This window comes from Gopherus evgoodei, chromosome 4 (assembly GCF_007399415.2).
Source record: "Gopherus evgoodei ecotype Sinaloan lineage chromosome 4, rGopEvg1_v1.p, whole genome shotgun sequence".
Lineage (NCBI taxonomy): Eukaryota > Metazoa > Chordata > Testudines > Testudinidae > Gopherus > Gopherus evgoodei.
The window spans coordinates 144,796,542-144,813,656 of record NC_044325.1 but is presented as its reverse complement, the minus strand read 5'-3'; the positions used below and the strand labels follow the sequence as shown (position 1 = coordinate 144,813,656).

The 17,115-nt window shown below is 42.5% G+C and overlaps 1 long non-coding RNA gene across 1 annotated transcript; it reads right to left on the bottom strand.

Annotated features, from left to right (window-relative positions):
* Positions 1–168: 168 nt before the first annotated feature.
* On the bottom strand, positions 169–16,252 carry LOC115650964. Its single transcript, XR_004000277.1, has 3 exons — positions 15,705–16,252; positions 1,776–1,907; positions 169–576 (listed from the first exon to the last, which is right to left on the bottom strand). It is a non-coding gene; the product is annotated as an uncharacterized LOC115650964 (long non-coding RNA).
* Between the last annotated feature and the right edge of the window lie 863 nt (positions 16,253–17,115).

The window sequence follows — 17,115 nt, the reverse complement described above, 5'->3', positions numbered from 1 at the left end:
TGTAGCTATGTATTAGTTAAAACAGCTTTACAGAACACCAAACTACTACTTATGGGTTCACAGTTTCTCAGCTACTGAGTCATGTGGGGTTGGGTGGGAGAATGTGCTCATCAGATTCTAAAGGGCAGAGTTATTTGTTAGCTAATGAAGCTAAATTCTTGATTAGGGAAATCTGGTCTCCCAGAAGAGCAGAGAAATCTGTCTTCCTGCCTCATATCATATTATATATAGGTATGGCTCTAAGTGTATATACATATTTTTTGTGTGTGTGATGTGATATGGTATATTTTATATAAATATATATATATCACACTCATATTAATACAGATACACATATATAATATAAAATGTGTCTATGTGTGTAGCATGTCTGTGTATAAATGCACAGATATAATATGTACAAAGGCTTCACGTTAAATTAAAACTACAAATATCTACCCCTCCCCAAACAAAGGATTTCAACACAAAGTAATAGTTACTAAAACAGAAGCCAAGCAGTTTTTATTGTCTCTTTATAATTAACTCCAGTGATAGAATCCAATTACAAATGTTCGGTGTTGCCCTACGGCATAGCATCTACGAAAAGGAAAAAAACGACCAAGTTTAAAACGACTCAGGTAAAAATTAAACCCATGGCTGTATTTGATAATTAAGAACACCATCTCCATTAGCTTGTCTTGATATTAATGAACTGCACTATTATTTTTACATTTGATTACAGGAGTTTTATGCCAGCCATTTCACCTTTATTGCTTTTGAAAATCAGCCTCCTTGTCTGCGTGCCAAGTGCAGGAGACATTTGTAATTATATCATGTTATTTCCTCAATAAAACATTCATTTTTCTTGTCACTTCAACCTATTAAGAGGAAGTTTTTAAAGCTTTGCAATTATGTCCACATGGGATTGCTGGGTGGGTGTATGCGTGTGTGTGTTTCCTAACTTCTCCCATATTGTCTGTGCCTTGGGTGGTGGGGAGAGCAGGTTTGGAGGAGCATAGAAGGATTGGATCTCACTCTGTCTGTGCAGTGCCTAAATAGGAAAAATGGATTTTCCACTCTGCAGTGCATTTAAACACACAAAATCAATAGTGTTTCCTATCATTTAAAAAAAAAATTTGTAAGCAGTTTACTTTGTCCAGCTGCAGTCTTCCAGACACTTTACAGGGGCTGGGAACCAACAACTTTCACCCTGCCTCTTCCTCCACTACACAGTCTGGGATCAAACTACACACTGATACTACTATATCTATCTGCCATTTAGAGGCTTCCACATTCCTACCTTAGATTGACAGCTGAAAATGGCTTTACAATGGAAACCCCTGGATCATTCAACTCCACCTGCCCCTCTCCCAGCACAATTCTAAATGGTTGCTGGAACTGAGAAGTGGTGTCTAGTGGTTAGAGCAGGGGACGCAGAAGTCAGGCTGGACCACCATGATTATCTAGTCTAACCTGCTGGTCACAGAAGTTAAAGAATATCATCCATTGATTCCTGCTGTGAAGGGAATTTTTCTTCCCCCAGGGTGCTGTTCTCAGCATTCCCACTAACTCAGCGTGTTCTTCACTAATTTGCTTAACCTAACCTCTCTGTGTCGCTGCATCCCAATCTGTAAAATACAGTGGAGCTAACACAGGTGCTGGGAGATTTAATTGACATTTGTAGAGCACTTTGAGAGCCTCAGATGAAAGGCTCTATAGAAGCACCAGGTACCAATGCATTCATTAACAGTACCCCTGTAGGCTGGCTGGCTTCTCTCTGGCTACACATATTTTACCTGCTAATGCAGCCGAGGCTCAAAGCAACACCTTTGTGTCCTGGTGGCAGTACGTATCCCAAATGAGGCTGGGGGGAGCTGTCTCTTTCGCACTTTCTGAATTGAAATTCCATGCCAAACGCCATCCGGGTCCTAAAGAAGAGAGAGCATTTTTGCCTTTGTTAGAACGCAATTACACTAGGCTTTGAGAAGGAGATATAAATGCATAAACATTCTTTGTGCTGTGTTCAGCGCCTGCAAAGGGAAGCATCGGGATACTCTTAGAGGGAAGAAAGTTGCTCTTAAATGAGTTTTCTTCTGACAATTGATTTTTGAAGCAGAAACCTGCAGCCTCTCTGAGCTAAACACAGAGGCATCGCCTCAGGCAGTACAGAACTGTATAGACTAGGTCACAGACCTTATGTATATTTTATAAGCTCTCTCAAATAGCACTTTAGCCTTTGATAGGCATGGGTCAGAGGGTAAGCACCTTACACAGAAGGGAAATGGTGCAAATTTTCTCACAAGGAAAGACAACAAAAAGCTCAAGCATCAGAAAGGCTCAAGCACATCTAGGGAAATAAAGCTGGGGGTTGCTACAGGGTTGGTCTGAGCACTCTGCCTAGGCCAATGGTTTCAAAAGAAACCTTGCGTGGCTACAACAGTATTGCAAGCCATCCTTGGCATGAGCTGTCTCACCATGTGTACATGCAGCACCTAGCACAATGAGGCCATGGTCTTAGTTGGAGCCTCCAGATGCTGCCATGATACAAATAATTAATAGATGTAGTAGTAGTAGTAATGGCTGGGACTCTGGAGATCTAGGTGCTATTCCTGGCTCAGACTCTTTGTGTGACCCTGGCCAAGTCACTTAATCAATCTGCCTCAGTTCCCCAGTTGCACAATGGTGGGAGGGGAATAATTCCTTCCTCTTTCACAGGGGCTTTGTGAGGCTAAATGTACTGTCTGTAAGGTGCTCAGATAATCTGATGATGCTAGGGGCCACGAATGTAACTAGACTACTGGGTAACAGGATGCACATCAGAAATGGGCTCAGCACTGCACTAATACATCCCAGAACAAACATCAGAGTTACATTTTTGAATAAAACAACAACTATACTTTAAATAACATTGGGTCATTAAACTGATGAGTTCTCCATGCCAAGGGAATCCTGAATGAGCCGCTGACTCCAAAGGGTATTGTCGTATATTGCACCCGCATAAGAGAAGCAAGGAACCCATCCGTGAGGGAGTTAATACTTTGGAGGATTACCAGCTGGGTAATGGATATGAGTTGATTACTATTACACTGGCTGATTAATACAGAGGTGCTTTTCTGGATTAATAACTCCCTGTGCAAGAAAGATGTTCCCAGTCACCCATTTGAATGCAGTGACCATGGTCTGAACGCTGTGATTAAATCCACATTTAAGACACTTCATTAAATTAGAGTGTAGGTGAATTCTTATAACCTGCTGCAAGAAGTACACTTAGCCCTGGGGTGGGGGTCAGCGCAAAGGATCCTAAAAGCATCCCCAAAACACTTCTCTCACTCTATGTCATGTCCCTAGAATTGCTGAGCCACATTATATATACAGAGGATAAAGGACCTAGTACTAGTGCAGGTTAAGAAAGTGTGGCTTTAGCTCAGGTGGCAGGGCTTGAATGTACAGAGCTGAAAAATGAAGGTTCTAGGCTTAGCTCCCCGGCTTTGTGTGTGATACACTCCCCTAGGATTGTGTTGCCTGCAGCACATGAATTTATTACAGCTGCAGTATGTGTTTTAGGCAAAAGTGGCTACTTGGAGACCCAATCATGTGCTGCTTAGTAACTCACCAGGGGAGCTGCTGTCCCCCCTCTACCATTGGGAGTAGAAAATCTACTGCTGGGCCCTGATTTCTTCTCACTACCAAGAGCAGGGAAATGGAAGGACTCGCAGACGCGCTTTACTCTTCCCTCTAAACAGTGGGCCTAGAAAGGGAAAAGAGTCTCAGACACATCCTCCATCCAGCAGCTTAGAGCCCCTTGAATCCCTCTTGATAACAACAGCAGCAACAAATATGTGAATAGATCCCTGCCATGAGGGATAGCAGAACCAGTGATAGCCCTTCTATCAATGTAACTACAGTGCAGTCACGCCTTATTTACACCAGCATCTGCCAGCTGAGAATCAGGCCAAAGATACTGGCTCAGTAGCTTGCCTGGAAGCCAAACCCAGCCCTGCGCATGCCAAGGGCTCTCACACACTCACCTCCTCTGCATCTTTGTAAAACAATCTTTTTAATTTTCTGGTTGGCTTGGCAAATCACAGCTGCTCATTCCCCAGAGCTCCTGAGTGCATTTGCACAGGTTCCTATTTACATACACTGGGGCTTTAGATTTCCTTCTAGCGCTTTACATTTCCTTCTCGCAGCATGCCTCAGAAATAAGCCATCTGAAATATTACAGATGGCTTAGAGGCAGAACTATTTACGGGTTACAGAGGAAAAACAGAGCCGAGGGCCACATCATGAATAACACAAGTTTGACTTAACAGCACAGCCCCAGTTTGTTGTGGCTGCCCTGTGGTGAAGGATTACATGAGGGTTTGCTCTCCACTTATTATTTCTTTAACTCAATGGCTTTGCAGTTACTCAGCCTGAGCCAAGGTGGTTGAGTATTAATTGATACTTGCTGCTGAGTGAGGCTTATTAAACACCAGCTTTGGAGGGGCAAAAGTGGCAGCGCTCAGTGGCAATAATGAGCAGACCAAGAGGTTCAGAACTAAAACTTCGCTCTCCTCCAGCATCTGTTATTGCAATCACAATGCCAAAAACACAACAACAGCACCCCCCTCAAAAGACCCTTATTGAAAGGAATGGCTCCCACAAATGCCTCCCATTCAGGGAAATGACAGGGATTTGCTCAGCTTGCCATGTTTTGCAGCTGGGTTAATTATTGTCATTTCAGAGACTGCTGCCCAATCTCAAAACGAAAGAAAAACATACCATAATAGTGCTCACTAATTCGCCAGCAAAACCTTTGTGCTGAGTGGCAGTGGGGGGCCTCGCATGCACACAGGCTGGGATGATAGGAAGAAGCGGTATTAGCATTCTAGAGTGATTAATAGAGTGCAATTGTGAACATGGTATAATTAGGGGGCTAATTTATATGTGCACCTGACAATAGCAATAGCTCAGCTGAGGCTTCTCTTGGGTTTCTAATGACCCAGCATATAGACTGAGCCACTCCCAAGGTCTCTGAGAAAGGCGTTTTGGATCATTCAACACTCCCCGCCAAACTCCAAGGCCCTTGGCTTCTATGTATTTGGAAGCTGATAACCAGGAACTCATGCCCTTCTCCACTCAGTCTTCAGCATACTCCTCATCTGCATATGAAAAGCTGGCAGGTTCACAGAACAAAGGATTAGGGAAAGGGGGAGGGGCAGACAGGGACAAAGAGGAGGAAAGGGAGTAATGCCACATCAGAAAAGCATAAACATTTTGGACTGAGAAGTAGGTGGATAAAGGGACCTTAAAAAAAGGGGGAGAGGCAGAAAAACAAACCAGAGGGAAAACACAAACACTGGGGGAAAAAATGAATAAAACACATCCATATATAGAAGGAATGCAAGGGCTGGGAAAGTGCTGCTCTTTTTAAGAGTCAGTTTGTTTTGTCCATCTTTCGGGTTTACGCGTGCTTCTGCCAACCAGACAGTGATGTCACACTAGTGTGTCATGGCACTATGAAGGCATTCTGTGGGCTCTGAGAGGGTGACTTTTACCTTTGAAGCATGTTGTGCACACAGACATGGAAAGTTTCTATTTCTAGCTACAAGTTAATATGCGTTCTGACTACACCCCTGAGGAGCTTAGCATTCCAACTCTGCTCTAAAAGATGGGTTTCCTGCCGCCTCTCCAACCCTGATCCCATGCAAGCCCACTGAGGCTCAGTAACTTGGTATCTTGTCACCTTGTTACCAGCATAACAACCCCAGCAAAAACAAAGAGGACACCAGGAAGCCTGGGATGGGGGGAGGGGTTAGTCTGAATGCATTTCTGAGTGCATTACTTAAATAGTCTTACAAGTGAAGTCAAAGGTTTTTATTTCATTATGAAGACAATATTTCATTGTCTGTGCTCTCAGAAAAGCAAGATAATATCAGTGTATAGATGATGCAATGCAGGAGACGATAGTGCAGCACACTACAAACAAAAGCCTTGTAGAAGTTAAGGTCTCTAGTCCCTTAAATAGCTACAAATAGGACCCTTGGCAGTTTGATCCTAAGCTCTCTCCTATTGCCTCATAAGGATCTCCTTTCCAGCAGCTCTCTGTGATTAGAACTCCCAGTCAACTTTGCTAGCTCAAAGCTGGTAATGAGCTCTAATCACTGCACCTGTACAAGCTCCCAAGCAGGCTTCCGTAGACTTGCTATTGTCAAGAATATAGGGAGCAAGCCTGCCAACGCCTATTGTTAGGTGCTGAGAAAGAGTTTTGAGGAGAGTTTGTGTACCTAAGGAGCTTTCTGACTCCCATGTGGCACTATAGTAAAAAACCTGTACCACAAAGAGAAGGGTGGAAAAGAATACATGACAATGAAGCAGCCGTCTCTAAATTCCCAGGTAACTCAGAGGTTGAGCTATCAGCCCTTCCCTTGTTCCTATATTTGTAGTATACCAGTTAGTCAATCTGCTTTACTGCATGATTTAGGGATAAGTAATTTAAGCAATGCTTGAGTTTATGCTACTTTGTTTTAAACTACAAGAAACCAGAACAGGTTGCAAAGGTATTCTGTTTAATTTAAAGTCTATGAGCCAATCAACCTGTGCAAGGAAAGCTCAGGTTCTTGACCTGTGGTTTGGGTCTGTAATGCAGAAGTGAAAATAAAATATATCCATATATTCTGGAAGTATGGTACAGTAAGGCCTGATGCCTCATACATAGAACTGTTGGGTTTTTTGGTTTGGTTGGTTTTGGTTTTTTTAAAGCATTTCAGTTCACCTTTAAGAAGAGAAGGCTGTTTTAGTTTACATCCTGGGATTGGACTGAGTTCCTTATTTTGTCACCTCTGAGCTTTGACACCTTATTCTGTTTGTCTGAGAGAAATGAGTTTACAAAGCTGTGTGTTTACAGATTTTGTGCATAATTTACAGACCCTACGGTGCCACTATTGAGGCACTATACACTACACATTGAAGCTAGTCCTTATAATTGCCCAGATGCTTTGTGCGCAAGCATTCCCACTGAATGCAATTATTGTGGTATGAATGTTGGATCAGATCTGCTTGTGATGGATGGTTTCAGGCAGAAATATTGCAGTGTTGTGATAGATAACACTACCCTGGACTTAGTGAAAGCTTCTTGTAAACTCATAGCTGAAGTCCCGAGAAGAAAATGCTGATGCAGCAGATGTGGGACTTCTCAAAGAGTAGAAAAATAATCTAATTTTGGTAAGGTTATCAAAAGTGTCTAAGTGGTCTGTATCTATCAGTACAAGGGCAGCTTTCTTTGCTAAACTGTAGTAATCCGCTTGCCTAAATTCACAAACTAAGCAGCAGTTAACCTCACCAGTACTTGCATGGGAGATCTCTAAGGAAAATCCATCGTGGTACAAGAAGCAATTCGGTAGGCGACACGTTTCCCTTTTTGAGTTATCATAAAACCTATATCCCAGAATGGTACTAGGTTAGGGTGGTGCTGTAAGTTCTGTCTTTTAATTTAGATATAGAAATAAGGTTCTAACCAGTGGCTCTCAAACTTTTTTACTGGTGACCCCTTTCACGTAGCAAGTCTCTGAGTGCAACCCCTCCCCTATAAATTAAAAACACTTTTTTTTATATATTTAACACCATTATAAATGCTGGAGGCAAAGTGGGGTTTGGGTGGAGGTTGACAGCTCACAATCCCCTCATGTAATAACCTTGCGACCCCCTGAGGGGTTCCGACCCCATTTTGAGAACCCCTGTTCTAACCAGCGCTGGGTATCAAAAATCCTGTTGTGTTTATATTTTGCTGTGTTGTAACAAAATTCCAGTATTGGATAATTATATTGTGCCTCCCTGAATTCACCCTACCTACATAGTTTTAAATGGATTCTATTTTCTTCATTTTCTGTCCCAAACTCTTATGCAGACTTGCCGTGTGCTTCTCAAAAACTACTGCACTCTACCCTAGTGATGGTTGCATTTCAGTCCTGTGTGAAGTGAGTCCTTGGTGCAGTTTGTAAAGGGCTTTGGATTCCCTCAAGGGAAAATTGCTATATAAATGTCAAAAATATTGCTCCTATGCTGGGACATGAAGGAGGGTCTGAAAAGCATGGGCACCAGAATAAGGGTGGCTCTGTCTTTTAGATAAACTGATGGCCCAAAGGTCAAGAAACTGATTGACAAAGAGAATATGCTAATCTTTCTTCAAAAAGGGAAAATTATATCTAATGGATGCAATATCCAAAAAGAACTAGCGCATATGGTGAGTGATGCCTGCATTTTTAAAGCACTTAAGCCATATGTTTCCCCCAGATAAAAGTTATTCATTCTTGTTAAGTGCCTCATATTGACATATTTTGAGGGTGAAGTGTCATGCCAACATACTCAAAAGGAAACGGCTGCATAAAAGGCATCTGTGTTGATGCAGTAGAATTAGGGGATGATAACTACTAAGGAATCAAGGAAATCTCCAAACAGATCAAACTGGAGAAGTGCTGCTCCCTGCCCCTTAGACATTTTTTCCATAGAAAATTTCACCACTTGTATATTGTTTTTAGATTCTTCATAAAAGGTGTATTGTCTGTTGGCGATCAGAGATCCCAGCTACAATGATCCTGCTTGTTTACCTTTTAGGAAAAGAGAGAACTTTCCTGCTTCTGTTATTTCAGGTAGTCAACTGGTCCCTGCAAGCACTCTCTGCTGAAACTGTTCAAAAACCTTGAACTATGTTACAGATACAGAACCTGATCCAACACTCATAGAAGTCAGGAGATGTCTTTCCATTTACTTCGGTGGGAGCTGGATTGGGCCTGTAAACAGTAATAAATCCATAGTCACTCAGGATTTCACAGCTGTTGTTATGGCCACTAAAATGTCAAGGCTACAGCAGAGACAGAACTCAGATCTTTGTCCTCCAAAAGCACAGGCCCCTACCGCTTTAGACTATGTAGGCAGAATAGGACCTATTGGGTCCTATATGGGTAATAAGCAGGAAGAACTGGAAGTGCTAATAAATAAATACAACTATGACATTGTTGGCATCACTGAAACTTGGTGGGATAATACACATGATTGGAATGTTGGTGTGGATGGGTATATTTTGCTCAGGAAGGATAGACAGGGGAAAAAGGGAGGAGGTGTTGCCTTATATATTAAAAATGTACACACTTGGACTGAGGTGGAGATGGACATAGGAGACGGAAGTGTTGAGAGTCTCTGGGTTAGGATAAAAGGGGTAAAAAACAAGGGTGATGTCATGCTAGGAGTCTACTACAGACCACCTAACCAGGTGGAAGAGGTGGATGAGGCTTTTTTTAAACAACTAACAAAATCATCCAAAGCCCAAGATTTGGCGGTGATAGGGGACTTCAACTATCCAGATATATGTTGGGAAAATAACACTGCAGGGCACAGACTATCCAATAAGTTCCTGGACTACACTGCAGACAACTTTTTATTTCAGAAGGTTGAAAAAGCTACTAGGGGGGAAGCTGTTCTAGATCTGATTTTAACAAACAGGGAGGAACTCGTTGAGATTTTGAAAGTAGAAGGAAGCTTGGATGAAAGTGATCATGAAATCATAGAGTTTGCAATTCTAAGGAAGGGTAGAAGGGAGTACAGCAAAATAGAGACAATGGATTTCAGGAAGGCAGGTTTTGGTAAGCTCAGAGAGCTGATAGGTAAGGTCCCATGGGAATCAAGACTGAGGGGAAAAACAACTGAGGAAAGTTGGCAGTTTTTCAAATGGACACTATTAAGGGCCCAAAAGCAAGCTATTCCAATGGGTAGGAAAGATAGAAAATGTGGCAAAAGACCACCTTGGCTTAACCACGAGATCTTGCATGACCTACAAAATAAAAAGGAGTCATATAAAAAATGAAAACTAGATCAGATTACAAACGATGATATAGGCAAATAACACAGGAATACAGAGGCAAGATTAGAAAGGAAAAGGCACAAAATGAGCTCAAACTAGCTATGGGAATAAAGGGAAACATGAAGACTTTTTATCAATATATTAGAAGCAAGAGGAAGACCAAGGACAGGGTAGGCCCACTGCTCAGTGAGGCGGGAGAAACAGTAACAGGAAACTTGGAAATGGCAGAGATGCTTAATGACTTTGTTTCGGTCTTCACCAAGAAGTCTGAAGGAATGTCTAACATAGTGAATGCTTACGGAAAGGGGGTAGGTTTAGAAGATAAAATAAAAAAAGAGCAAGTTAAAAATCACTTAGAAAAGTTAGATGCCTGCAAGTCACCAGGGCCCAATGAAATGCATCCTAGAATACTCAAGGAGTTAATAGAGGAAGTATCTGAGCCTCTAGCTATTATCTCTGGAAAGTCATGGGAGACGGAAGAGATTCCAGAAGACTGGAAAAGGGCAAATATAGTGCCCATCTATAAAAAGGGAAATAAGAACAACCCAGGAAACTACAGACCAGTTAGTTTAACTTCTGTGCCAGGGAAGATAATGGAGCAAGTAATTAAAGAAATCATCTGCAAACACTTGGAAGGTGGTAAGGTGATAGGGAATAGCCAGCATGGATTTGTAAAGAACAAATCGTGTCAAACCAATCTGATAGCTTTCTTTGATAGGATAACGAGCCTTGTGGATAAGGGAGAAGCGGTGGATGTGGTATACCTAGACTTTAGTAAGGCATTTGATATGGTCTCGCATGATATCCTTATCGATAAACTAGGCAAATACAATTTAGATAGGGCTACTATAAGGTGGGTGCATAACTGGCTGGATAACCGTACTCAGAGAGTAGTTATTAATGGCTCCCAATCCTGCCGGAAAGGTATAACAAGTGTGGTTCCGCAGGGGTCTGTTTTGGGACCGGCTCTGTTCAATATCTTCATCAACGACTTAGATGTTGGCATTGAAAGTACGCTTATTAAGTTTGTGGACGATACCAAACTGGGAGGGATTGCAACTGCTTTGGAGGACTGGGTCAAAATTCAAAGTGATCTGGACAAATTGGAGAAATGGTCTGAGGTAAACCGGATGAAGTTCAATAAAGACAAATGCAAAGTGCTCCACTTAGGAAGGAACAATCAGTTTCACACATACAGAATGGGAAGAGACTGTCTAGGAAGGAGTATGGCAGAAAGAGATCTAGGGGTCATAGTGGACCACAAGCTAAATATGAGTCAACAGTGTGATACTGTTGCAAAAAAAGCAAACGTGATTCTGGGATGCATTAACAGATGTGTTGTAAACAAGACATGAGAAGTCACACACTTCAAAAATCTTAATTAAGCCTCTCCAGTACTGTCAGGTAGACCTTTTTTCTGCTTGACATATAATGAAGTTAAGGCACAGAGAGGCTGTGGTTCGCCAAAGGTCATGCAATGAGAAAATGGCAGAGCCAAAGCAGAAACCAAGAGTCCTGCTTCCAGTCCTTTGCTCTAACTACTAGACAATATTTCCTCCTTTGCATCCTCTTAATACTTTACAAGGGACAAAACATTGCAGTTACAAAAGAGTCTAGGTTGCCAGTTAAAACTCCCTGAACATGCAAGATTTGGATTCCAGGTGCTCCCAAACACCTTTTGGCTATTCTATATCCGTTATGGTATGGAAAATGCACATACGTAGCCAACCTCAGAGTTTCTGATGTCCCACAGGATACTACATTATACTGTCCTGCAGGGAGTCAGGGAGCGTCTGGACTGCAGGCCTTGCTTAGTTTCAGAGTTTGTGAGAGTCTGGTTCTAGAAGAAGATGGGAGGATTACAATGCAAGAGAATCTGACTACTTCTCTGAACACAGCAGCAATCGAAGGGTATCACTGCTCTGCCGCTGGGAATGAGCCTCCTACCCTGAGCAGACAGACTTGTGCTGGCTCTGCTCAAGCTAGCACACTAAAAATAGCAGTGTGGAAGCGGCGGCATGGGCAGTGACGTAGGAGCACCTAAGCTCCAGCGTCAGGCTGGCTTGTATTTGGGTGTCCAGTCTGTGCTGCCTCCCATGCCCCAATACCCACTCTATTTTTAGTGCACTAGCTCACAGAGCGCTAACATGTGACGGTCTGCCTGAGCTGAGAGGTGTGCTCCCAGATCCATAGAGACATACCCTTAGAGAACGCCAAACATCTGCCAAGACAAACTCCTTCCTTCACCTCAGGGCAAGGAACCAGTTCCAACTGGAGCATCAGAAACCCACATGGAGGAGTTTTATTAGTCTCTAAAGCCGGCAAAAAAACTGGGTAGTAATCAAAGTGATAAACTTTATGCTCCTCCATCATGATGAAATAATTGTTGTGCCTGAACACCATTATTTTGTCATTTTTCTACTCCCAGGTCACTTACTGAAAATAAAGACTCGTTACTTCCTGTATGAGCTATAGTTTCAATAATTCATGTACATTTTTGCTGGTCTTGGTTTTTTTTGTTTTTTTTTTTTAATCTTCATCTCCAGGTTATATAAGAGTGGCACTCGTCCAAATATTATTCAAATGGCAGGAAGAAGGGAAAGGCAGGCAGAGGATTGGCTTTTTAAAGCTACAATTCATTCTCCAGTTTGTCTGATGGCATATTGGAACTTTTAGAGGTTTTGTGCTCTCAGTGGCAGGTGACATAAGAGTGGCAGGATGTTATGGGAAAATGTGACCTGTCTCAGGGGGAGCCTTACCAGGTCCCTTGACCCCAAAAGTGGGGAAGGAGAATGCTTACCCTACCGATGTTGTTCTATAATGTTGACCAGCAAAATCTTGCAAGGACAGTTTCTCCTGAGGGTTTTCATCCTTTCTGTTTTACAGAATTGACTTGAACACTTTCAAATCCCTGGGATTTTGAATGAAGGTTTTGAGGTGAGGGAAGAGCCAGTTTGTTTTAACTGAACTAGTTCACCTATCTCTAATCTATCCTTGAGGTAAACGTTATTCTTTACTATATACCCTCAATGTGTTTGGAGTTGTTCAGAACACAAAATGAGAGAGAGTACCTGACTTCCAACAGCCTTGCAGTCAAGATATACAGAGAAGACAAGAGAGCTTGGGAAATCCAGCGGAGTGTATAATGTGGTAACTTGATGCTGTTAGCTCACTCCTTGTAGGCATCATCAAACAGACCAGCCATCAGTAGGGCCTTTAATTAGTGGTTTGGTATACTGGGATGGGAAAGGGCCCAGGTAGTATGGCCCAAAGGGGGAAATGTAACAAGCAGGGCATCAGGTCTAGTTCTGTTGTGGGAACAATTAGAGTAACGCTAGCATGCTCCTCAGTTTTTTCTGCTTACAATTAGCAAGGGCTTCCTGGATTTTACATAAAGATAGTGGAACTGAATGAGACTGGGGGCCCTTTTTTTGCACTTGTTACTTTTAGAAGCTTTTGATCTTTCTACTGGAGAAGAATCTGAGCCGTGAAAATCAGTTTTGGATTTGAACTACCCCAACATTCAGCTACAGGGATTTGGTCCATTTCATTCCAGGCCTTGGGCCTAGCTGCCAAGTCTGGATGTGAACTTTCCTGAAATCCAAGGTGGTAGTTGCTCTGGTTTATGCCTTGAGGAATCAGGGCAGCGACAATATAGGGTCGCAGAGGAGATTATCTTCATTGTAAAAATTTACATTTTATTTCTCTTTAATCAACCACGGGAACAATTTACCAAGGATTGTGGTGGATTCTCTATCACCGGCAACTTTTAAATCCAGATTGGATGTTTTTCTAAAGATCTTTTCTAGGAATTATTTTGGGGCAGTTCTATGGCCTTTTATGCAGGAGGTCAGACTAGATGATCTCAACAGTTCCTTAGAGGGGCACCATGGCCCCATCACTTTTAAAAAGTAAGGGTCAGTGATGGGCTGTAGGGGGGCAGAGAGGAGCAAGCAGGGGACACAATCTTGGGTGGAAGGGGCAGCACGGGGAACAGGGCCACAGTTTGGGTGCTGGTGGTCTCCCCACTTTTAGGGAGCTTCCACCACTGCTGGTCCTTTATGGCCTTGGAATCTAAGGATCTATCTATGAATCTATAAGAATGTGATCTGGATCCTGGCAGCCAAACTAGAGCTTCCCACAACATGGAAGAGCTTCATGCTGTTTTCTGGAGATTTGCCTGACAGCCCACACCCAGTGACAGTTAACATTTTCTTTCTCATTTGAGACTTTACCTTTATAGCTCCATTTGAGAGCTGTGCTACAGAACAATAACCTACAGCCCTAAGCAGGAGTGAGGAGATCCAGGGAAGATGCTGTATCGCCAATATTTACAGTAGCAGAACACAAAGCAGGATACAAACTGCATTTGCAAGCTGTTTTTTACTCCATGTGTATGAGTGGGAGAGAGTGCACATGTATTATGGGTGTTCATGTTTGTACATTTGTGACGAAGAGGGAATGTTCTTAACGTTTTCCCTGAGTGCTGTGGGGGTGCCTCAGTTTCCTCTATGCATTTCTCAAGTGCCTAGGGGTGTGTGATTGTTGCAGAGCCCCAGGGGGCCAGTATGATCCTGTCTGCACAGAGAATGACCGACACCCTGTATCCTGGCAACTAATGTCCTGGGCCCCTCCTCTGCAAAGGTGCCAACTAAAAGTGTTGAAGAACAAAGAGATCAGGTGACCTCCTAGCCCAGGAAAGAGACAAAGAGAGAGGAGGGGCTAGAGAGTTTTCAGTTTGGAGCTGGCTGGGAAAATGGAGGGGGAGGCCAGACAGACCTCCTGGCCTCCCCTGGCCCAGCAAGATGGACGTGACTGAGGGGGTCCTGTTGTCTGTGCCTGCAAGACCTGTCTTGAACTGTATTCCTGTCATCTAAATAAACCTGTTTTACTGGCTGGCTGAGAGTCATGGTGAATCGCAGGAAGCCAAGGGTGCAGGGCTTTGTCCCCCCAAAACTCTGTGACAACATTACATCCACAGTATACTGTTCTAGTTCGAATGCTGTGCTCATCCCCATGGTATCAGGATTCAGTTTAATTAAATTTTGCAATTAAACCTCCAAAACCATTCCTCTTGGGAAATACCCAGCCCAATTTTCATGTCTATGTAGCATTCCTGGAGCATCTGAATTATAAAGTTACCATATTTTGGCAGTCTGAGTCCAAGGTGTTGGTTCTAAATAATACTCTAAAATTAAATTCTGCATCTCAAAGAGGGGCCATTTTCTATGGCATATTTATTTTAGACTCTGGGAGAATTTCTGAAACAGAACAAAGTTTGCACAATTCTAGGCTAAAGAAATATCTTCTAGTATTGGTGGCAGCCAACTGGAAAATAAACAACATTACCTCTGTAAGGAATACTTAAATTAAAAATATATGTATTTTAATTTTCAAGATATAGGAGCTTTGTGGACAGAGAGCTTCATGTGTCTTCAGGAAAAAAGATATGGATTTTTGTGTCACTAATCCAATAACATCTTAAATTACGAAGCCACTTATGAATGCTTTCCTCATATTTATGAAATGATTATTTGACAAACATTTAATATTGCTGAAATAATTACTATGCCTGTTTAATACATCAGTTTATCACACATCCTATAAAATGCTGGATAATTTCATAAATAATTATAAAGCTTTTTATAAATGCTACCTTAATGCAAAGCATTGTTGCTAATCCTTTATCTTTCATAAACACAGAAATGACTATTAGATTTTTTTTAAAATTAAGTGGGACTGCATGGCACAAGGCCGGGGTGCACTCACCCTCCCTTTTACCAGCACATGTAAATCGAGTACCAAAAGAAATGAAAGCATCAGACCAAGAATAGTGTCACTACTGCCATCTTTCTGAAAAGACAACTTAGATTTTTATCATAGTTACCTGCATCTATTAACTAGAGCTGGGTTCTATCCTCTCTTAGCCACCAGCTCTGCTGCCTCTTTCCTCTTCTAACAAGCAGCTTCCAGGTCTCTGAAACATAATGATTTTTTGCAGTGTTTTGGTGCTGGGGCCACAGGATAAGGAAAGGACTTTTTCATCTGCTCCAACTCTATCTTGTTAAGATCTTCTTTCCTTTTTGCTGTTGCCCTGAAACTCTATTCCCAGTAACACTGTATACAATGCACTCATTATTTCTTTTTTCCTCAGCTCCGAAAATAATAGAAGGGGAAGGGAGGGGGAAAGTCCTTAGCAGCAACAGATGCTGATTCCCTACTTCATGGCAACTTGGTTTCAATATTCCTCTCGCTCACTGTTTACTCCTGAGTCTTGTAATGACAACTCACTGGTGGGAGTCCAGATACCAGTGATTTACCCACAGCACTGTGAAAGCAGAAGGAATGTACTTTTCAGCGTTCCTCAGATCCCTCCACTTACTCACTCCGTGCCACTCAAAGGCTTTTTCGTTCCCAGCGTAAAGCAGTTTTGCTTATGAGACCCCTTCAAAACTGTTGTTGTAGTAAAGTGATCTGGATGCGAGGCGGGGTTTAACTGGGTTACCCAGGGTATTATGCGGTGGAGCATAGCTGCATTCCTTTCCCACTTCCTACTTAGTTAGTGGGACCTTCTCTTCTCTTCCCCCCCCCCCCCCCCGCCGCTTGCATTCTGTTGCAATGCAGTTAAATAAAGCAGCCAGTTTCCCACTTACAATCCTGTGAGTAGATCTAGTTTTATGGCACTAAGCTGTCCCCTACAATATGGGCCGTGAGGAAAACCTAAGAATGGAAACTCAGGGGAAAATTGAGGATTGAATGCAGGAAATGAGAATTTGGAGCAATATACTGAAGAGTTATGGTGAGAGAGAGCAGATTGTGGGCATGGTATTGAGGTCACAGCGTAAACTGGAGACCTACTTACCTAGGGCAAACAATCTTCCTAGTATTCCACAGTAGGTAACAACTTTCACCTAACAGGCAGGAGGAGTTTGCATCAGGTTGTTTGTATATCTCTGTTGTTGAGCTCCATAAGTAGTTTTTTCCTAGTTCCATTGAGCATGTGTCCATGTCACAAAACTACCACCAGAATTGGCACCAAGCAGTAAACTCAAGAGGCCAAGGAATAATTAAAAAATCTCTTCTTACCTCATGAGGATGATCTATCCAGCATAGGATAGAGGTGCATTGGCAGGGAGTAGTATGGAGAAAGCTTGCACTGTACCAGCTGGGAGAATAAATGCAGAATTTTAGACTCAATGAACAGTGTGCCATCACAACCTTTGGGGCTAAATTCACTTTGACAAGACGAGTGGGGGGAGAATAAGGAGAAATTCCAATATTATATTCAGGTCCATGAA